Source organism: Sinocyclocheilus rhinocerous, unplaced genomic scaffold (assembly GCF_001515625.1).
Source record: "Sinocyclocheilus rhinocerous isolate Xijiao unplaced genomic scaffold, SAMN03320098_v1.1 scaffold1898, whole genome shotgun sequence".
NCBI classification, from domain to species: domain Eukaryota; kingdom Metazoa; phylum Chordata; class Actinopteri; order Cypriniformes; family Cyprinidae; genus Sinocyclocheilus; species Sinocyclocheilus rhinocerous.
Window position 1 is genome coordinate 434,418 of NW_015661023.1, and position 8,080 is coordinate 442,497.

Below are 8,080 nucleotides of genomic sequence, written 5' to 3' on the forward strand. Positions count from 1 at the left end.
AGCTGGTGTAGGTTGACGCGCGTCACGTTCAGATCAGCGAAGCTCCCGCAGAGTGAGAGCAGCGGCTTCCTCGCCTCCATAAAAGCCTGCATATCGAGGGAAATATGACAATAAGAGCCATGGATACGCTGCGTTATAATAAGAAGTAACAATAATAATAAATTGTCAACATCAGAACGAGCAGAAATATATAGTTAAAACAACAATATAATATTTAGAGTAATAAGAGTAGAATTACTCACATAGCTTTCCACATCAGAACGACCTAAAATATACAGATATTGTTGTTGTTATCATCATCATTGTTATTAGGCTATTATTATTATTAAATTGGTATGCACAATAATAATAATAATAATAATAATAATGGACGGACCAGCCCAGCGCGAGCCGGTGATGCAATCCCGATCCTCAGGCTTTGATGTCTGCCTGGTTGCCAGTGACAACGGAATCCGCCCCCCGTGATGCTGCATGCGCAGCTTCAAGCTGGTGTAGGTTGACGCGCGTCACGTTCAGATCAGCGAAGCTCCCGCAGAGTGAGAGCAGCGGCTTCCTCGCCTCCATAAAAGCCTGCATATCGAGGGAAATATGACAATAAGAGCCATGGATACGCTGCGTTATAATAAGAAGTAACAATAATAATAAATTGTCAACATCAGAACGAGCAAGCAGAAATAGTTAAAACAACAATATAATATTTAGAGTAATAAGAGTAGAATTACTCACATAGCTTTCCACATCAGAACGACCTAAAATATACAGATATTGTTGTTGTTATCATCATCATTGTTATTAGGCTATTATTATTATTAAATTGGTATGCACAATAATAATAATAATAATAATAATAATAATTTGTATAATGCGTGAGCTAAATAAGAGTAGAATGATTATATATATATATATATATATAATAATTATTATTTTTTACTATGCAAATTCATGGTAACAGGACTGAAAGAAAATCATAATAAAACAGAACAAAGGGGTTAATTTCCTAAAAGGATGATTTTAACCGAAGTATTTGATTTATGGATTAGCACAAGGGGATTTTTATGACACAATTTCTTGTCTTTGTAATGACTAATTAATAATAATCAACAATAGTCTACACTATGTCTATATATTTTTGTTATTGAGGACCAGAGTGCTGAATGGTGAGTTTATAGTTGCAAACTGCTTTTTATAAAAGTCTAAAGAAACAATAATTATATTCTATATTCAAATTGGTAGCCTATTGTTCCATATATAAGGGAAAGTTACTTAGTATTTTATTGAGTTAATTTTGAATTCAGCTTATCAATACATATAAACTGCATAAATCAAGCCATAAACTGCAAAATTAATACAATATTAAGAAATGTTCAAACTATTTTAGATGAGATGTATCATGCTGCGAACACTGCTCTGATGTTGTTAATAACCCTGACGCTATCTAGTGTTGAGTAGCTGCTCTTGCACGCGAGTAATAATGATTTCACTTTCGTGTTCATTCATTCACTCACTGCTGAATCTAGACAGTTTTCAGTTGTAGTTTCACGGCTCGTTTCCTCAGAATGTACGGAACGTTTCACACAGAAATAACAAAGAACTAATCTGATATAATAGTCTCGAACTGCGGCTGTTTTCCTCCGTATCCCGATGCATGGGGAATTCCGTCGGATGCGCGGAAAGTCTCAGCCAGATTCCAGGGAACCCCTCTGAAGGTGTTTATAAGGCTGTGTGAATGCGCTGCGATCAGAAGCAGGTGAGCTGGAGGCGGTGCTCGTGTCTAGAAGCACACTTCTGCGCGGATCGGGATTCACGGACGCCGCTGCGGATCCAGACGAGGTGAGCTGAACTATCTACAGAGGATACTTGCGTTCAGAGTTTGTGCTATATGAGCTGAAAATATATCATATAAAAGATATATATTTTGAAATTGTACAAATGAACAAAAAATGCAAAAGAAACTTGCAAAAAATACTTATTTCAAACTGGATGATTTTAATATTTAACTTAAAATTAACCAAAAAAATAAAAAATAAATGAAAGGTTGAGGTTAATTTGAACTTTTGAATTTTGAATTTTTCTCTGATAGGGGCAAGTTTACTTTTTTTTATATAAAAAAAAAAACAAACAAAAAAAAACATTTATATATATATATATATTCATATGACCATCTACATAACCATCATCCTTTAGAGGTGACAGGGAAAAATTATGCACGTGTATTATAATGTGGTTATTCAATTTTGCGATCATTTTAATAGATGTTAAATTATAGGACGGGAATCCGCATAAGCTCGTGTTTGATATATGTTTGCGTGCGTGTGTCTGTTTAAGTATAGGCTACATTTTAAAACTGGTTATTATATTTATTTGACATTTGATTTGCGATTATGTTAATACATTTTAAATTAGGATATAAAACGTGTGTATATATATATATATATATATCAATTTTTGTGTGCTCTTTTGCAATAAGAGTTCCCTCACTCCTTGCACTAAAAAGCATCAAAATCACTGCAGATACAGACATTTTTTTGTTTAAATGACTGTTTTACATGTATATTTCAAACTGGATGATTTTAATATTTAACTTAAAATTAACCAAAAAAATAAAAAATAAATGAAAGGTTGAGGTTAATTTGAACTTTTGAATTTTGAATTTTTCTCTGATAGGGGCAAGTTGTCACGTTTATGTTGTGTTGTGTAATTTAGTCACTACAATTTATTTTAAACATATGTTGTGGAAGATGTTTTATATTGCATTCATAAAAAAACAGCTATTCCTCTCAAGTTCCCATGGAGACACTTTACCCCGTATAGTGTGACAACATGCCCCACTATGTGCTGTAGGCTATAGTGTGAACCGGGTCATATCTGTTTGACCTTTGAGCTACACGAATAGCGTGAACTTTTGCCCGCAGTGATAAGAACACAGACTGGTGAAACACATCAAAATAGAGCAGCATAACGTCTGTTTGCCGCTCGAGAGCTGATTCATGCAGTGAGCAAACGTGTGTCACGAGGGTCTGATTACAACCATGTGTGGATGACAAACCGCTCCGGTGTGACGACTCGCTCCAGCCCCGCGCCAGCAGCTTTATGATCCTCACATGAGCTTTCCTTACATGACACACAGCCAGACTGGGCAGATTGGGTTGTTTTCGGTGAGTCAAGCCTCGACCTGCAGTGGGACGGGAGAAGATCAGCACGTCTGGGTCACTGAAGGTGATTCACACGTGGAGCTCAAAGTACCGTGAAGTGTGTGTGATTCAGCCTTTCATTCTGCTGAGCTCACAAATAAAGCCCTTACACTCGGAGAATCAGGAGAAAGCGCTGCTGTTTAACCCACACTGGCCTCTAAATGAGCAAAACTCTGCTGTTAAACCTGTTGCACACAACACTTGTTATCCAGTAAAAGCTCTTTTAGTGTAATTGTACAAACGTCCAGCTTCAGCTCGCGCTTCACGTGTCTATCTGCTGAAATCCTGACTGATTTTTATCAAGTAAACTCAGAATAAGTTTAGTCATATTTCCAGATGAACACTTACTGGACTGAAGCAGCTCAGCTTTATTTGATTCTCCATCAATCACTTCTTAGAAAAATCAGTGAGTCTCAAATCTGATCAAGAGGCTTTTGAGGAACTTTGTTCATCCCTCAGTCATCATTGATCATGTTTGGATCATTTGGATCTCATCTTACCAAGACATATTGTTGGAGATATAGTGAAGAATGGTATTTATATAATTTTATGTAAGTATCTGCTATGCTCAGTTCGAGTCTCTGAATAAAACTGAGCTCTTTTTTCCTCCTTATTCTCACTAGATGAGCCATAAAAGCCTCATGTATCAAATATGATACTCAACAAAATCTTTAATTAGATTTTGTCTCTCTCTCTCAAGTAGATTTTTAGAAAGTGCCTTTATGGGGAAGTATGTAAGTACACACACACACACACACACACACACACACACATACTGCTCGAGGAATTAAGGCGTATAGACTGACACAGTGTGTTTTTTCTGCTGTAATGGAAAGTGGAGGGCCGTGCTGCTGCTGCTGGGCGTTTTTTTGGGTTTGGCGGTTTGCGCACAAATGGACGTCTTTCATGTGTGAAATGTGGGAGGATCCAGGTGGGATTCAGCAAATGGGTTCGGCACAGGAAGTGACTCAGCTCAGCGAGAAATTAGGCCAACAGTCTGAGGATTATTATTATTATAATCACTCATTTTCAGGATTCCAGTGGGATCTTTGAGGCATTGAAAAGCAGCCTCGTCTAACTGCATTAGTTCATTAACATGTGTCTGTTAATATTATTGGTAACTAGGGTTTCAAAGGGGGCGGAAAAGTTCTGGTAAATATCCGGAAAATTTTCCAGAATTTTTGGAAACTTTCCAGGATTTTTTGGAAAGTTTCCAAAAATGTTCCACCCCTTTGCTACACTACTGGTAACATTTTACTATAAGCTCCCATCAGTTAACATCAGTTAATGCATTAACTATAGCATTGATTAACAATTTAATTAATTTTGTTAACTGTTCATTGTTAGTTAAGGTCCAAATATTAACAGATACACTTTGATGTAATAATGTATTAGTAAGTGTAAAGATAAATAATGTTATCTCTGCCACCTTACCATATCATTTGATTCAACTTTTGAATTTAATAGCCTAGTGCATTAGCCAATCTTAAAAAAAAAAACATAAGTAAGATTAATAAATGCATTAGACATATTTTAGACGTGGCATACTAATGTTAACAAATGGAACCTTATTGTAAAGTGTTAGGCTACCATATTGTTTGACAATAAACAGTTGCATTTGCATGAACTAGCATTAAGAAAGATTGATAAATACTCTAATAAATGTATTGCTTATTGTTAGTTAATGTTAGTTACTAACTAGTTGTCAATCTGCAATACACACTGAGACATAAGAAATAATTTTATCCAAAAAGTCACACTTTACCTTTAAGTGCAGATATTTCAGATTCGTTCCAGTTTATTTTAAACATGCGAGCGGGCGCGCCATTTGTAATTTGAATGTGCGAGACTTCCGGTGTCGTTCTTTTCACCCGCACAAAAACATTATGCTGCTTGATACTGCATCTGGTATTCCTTATCATATTATTTTAATCCATTATCATAATCATAAACACACAGGTTTGTAGCGCAAAATAGTTGCTGTTAATCGTTATTTCCTTCTAGTTATTTATAGCGGTTAATTAATCGGAAGTCTTGCACTTTCGGCGTTTCAAAATAAGGTGCATATATTCGACGTTGAAAATAGACTTTTGAATGAGAAACAGTGTTCAGTCGGGTGTACATGTGACCCTGCAGCACAAAAGCAGTGTTAAGTCGCTGGGGTATATTTGTAGCAATAGCCAACAATACATTGTATGGGTCAAAATTATCGATTTTTCTTTTATGCCCAAAATCATTAGGATATTAAGTAAAGATCATGTTCCATGAAGACATTTCCTACCATAAATATATCAAAACTTAATTTTTGATTAGTAATATGCATTACTAAGTGAACAACTTTAAAGATGATTTTCTCAATATTTAGATTTTTTTGCACCCTCAGATTCCAGATTTTCAAATAGTTGTATCTCAGCCAAATATTATCCTCTCCTAACAAACCATACATCAATGGAAAGCTTATTTATTCAGCTTTCAGATCATGCAGAAATCTCAATTTCAAAAAAAAAAAACCTTATGATTGGTTTTGTTATCCAGGGTCACAAGTATGTAGTGATAGGAACTAGTTAATCAAGGTGTGGACTGTAAATGGTTGACAACGCATCGGTCAGCTTCAGCAGGAGAAAAAACTCTGCCGAATCATTAAATGATTCATCCATTAAATCGAGTCTGACTCAGCACGAGACCCCCTCCAAGAGTCTAGCTCACATCCCAAGAGATGCGGGACCCCGTCTAGACCGAGACCACGTGTGATTCACACAAACATGTGTGTGAGGAGAAGCAGCAGCAGCAGAGCTTTGCTTTTAAAAGCATCTGAAAGCATCTCCAGTCCAGTGTAACCTGAAAGCCGGCTGCGCTGACACCTGCATGACGTATTCTCCTCTGGGCGCGGCGCGGCGGTGACGTCATCGCGCCAAACACACCTGAGCACACCTGAGCACACCCGCCGAAGTTTGCTGACTCACCTCGTTCAGAAGAAACCCTGCAGAGGATCAGCTCGACTCATTCCAGCGGGAGCTTCGGAGAGACGGAGACCCGCCAACAGAAAGGTGACTATCGAAACATCGGCGGGAGAAAGATGTGCTTTCAGACTCAAAAGCCACAGGTAAGTTGATTTTTATTGCCCTTCATTAGTATGATTTTCTCAGAAACCTTCTTTTTCGTAGTTACTGTTTGTACTGTAAATTTTATGACGAGAACCCTGCAGAGGATCAGCTCGACTCATTCCAGCGGGAGCTTCGGAGAGACGGAGACCCGCCAACAGAAAGGTGACTATCGAAACATCGGCGGGAGAAAGATGTGCTTTCAGACTCAAAAGCCACAGGTAAGTTGATTTTTATTGCCCTTCATTAGTATGATTTTCTCAGAAACCTTCTTTTTCGTAGTTACTGTTTGTACTGTAAATTTTATGACGAGATACATTATTTTATGCACGGGTCGATTTTGATTCCGTTAAAGTTAGTTTTAAATGAAATTATAGATGATTGTCAATCTGGCTTCTTACGTGGTAGATATAGGAAAACATCCAAAATACACATTTAATTTTAATTATCTATTTGTGTCAGTAGATTTAAATTAGCCTACAGTACATATCTTTGAAATATGTTTTCTCAAAATTAGTTTTTATTTTTAAACTGAGCGAGAAAAACAAAGAAAGAAAGAAAGAAAGAAAGACAGTATTATTTAAAAGCTTTATCCATCTCTCTCTCTCTCTCAATATATATATATATATATAATCACTTTTTTTTTATATCATTCACTTGATTTACATTTTATTCCTAAAAGCATGGTGATATTATTTTCTTCTTCCCGGTTGTTGATCATATTTTCTGATTTATGGAGTGATAAAAATAGATCCAAAATCCCATCTGTAAAAACTTTTAACTCTAATATGTCTTTATCCAGAGTAAGGTATGTCAATCAGAGCATATTTAGCGCCTCATTTTCACATTTAAACATGACATTTAAGAAAACTTTTAACACAAAAGAATTGTCCTGATGTACTGTGATTAATTAAATGGAGAGGTATGACCCTTCGAAATGTATTTTTAGGTGCAATATTACCTGTATTAGTATTACTGGCTATTGTTACAATGATTTACTTTTAACCTAAAACAAGCAGTGATACGGGTGTAAACAGACTCAAACTGATGCATTTTGAGACATATAGCATGTTATTTTGTTAACTTCACTTATTCTGATGTTGCGTGCTGTGAAAATAGGAAAGGCTATTGCCTCAGGTTGATTCAGTCAAATTAAGTCTTTCATTTTTTTATGAATATAGTGGTAAACACATGATGTTTTTAGGGTTCCAGCCAAACAGGTTTTGCAGCAGGTAATTGTAAAATCGTGTTGATGTGAAGTTGTTCATCAGGTCTCGAGGAGACGAGAACGTGTTCAGAGGGGGAGAGAAAATATGGCAAGATGTTGGCATAGCTGTTTGTATTTATGGCCCTGCTATGCCTCCATATTGCCATTTTTTACTTCCAACGCCTGCACAACAACAAAAAGAAATGCCACCAAGATGTTATAACATGTCTATTATTATTCACTCACAGTGGATGTTCATGTTTATGCTGTCATATGTGAAATAATGATTTTATAATAATTTAGATTTGTCGTACTAAACTGAGATTTTTAGATCTTCTTTTTTTTTGGACTATTTATTAATTCAGTCCTTTTTTGTACATGTTATGTAACATTTTCTTATAAGCCGACAATATATGTTTCCTAAATTAAACAATTGTCATGTTTTATTTAATTTGTATTATATAATGTGAGGTTACACCTTTATTTGCATTTACATTAACACACACGCACACACACACTCTCTCACACACACACACACACACACACACACACACACACACACACACACACACTCACACACA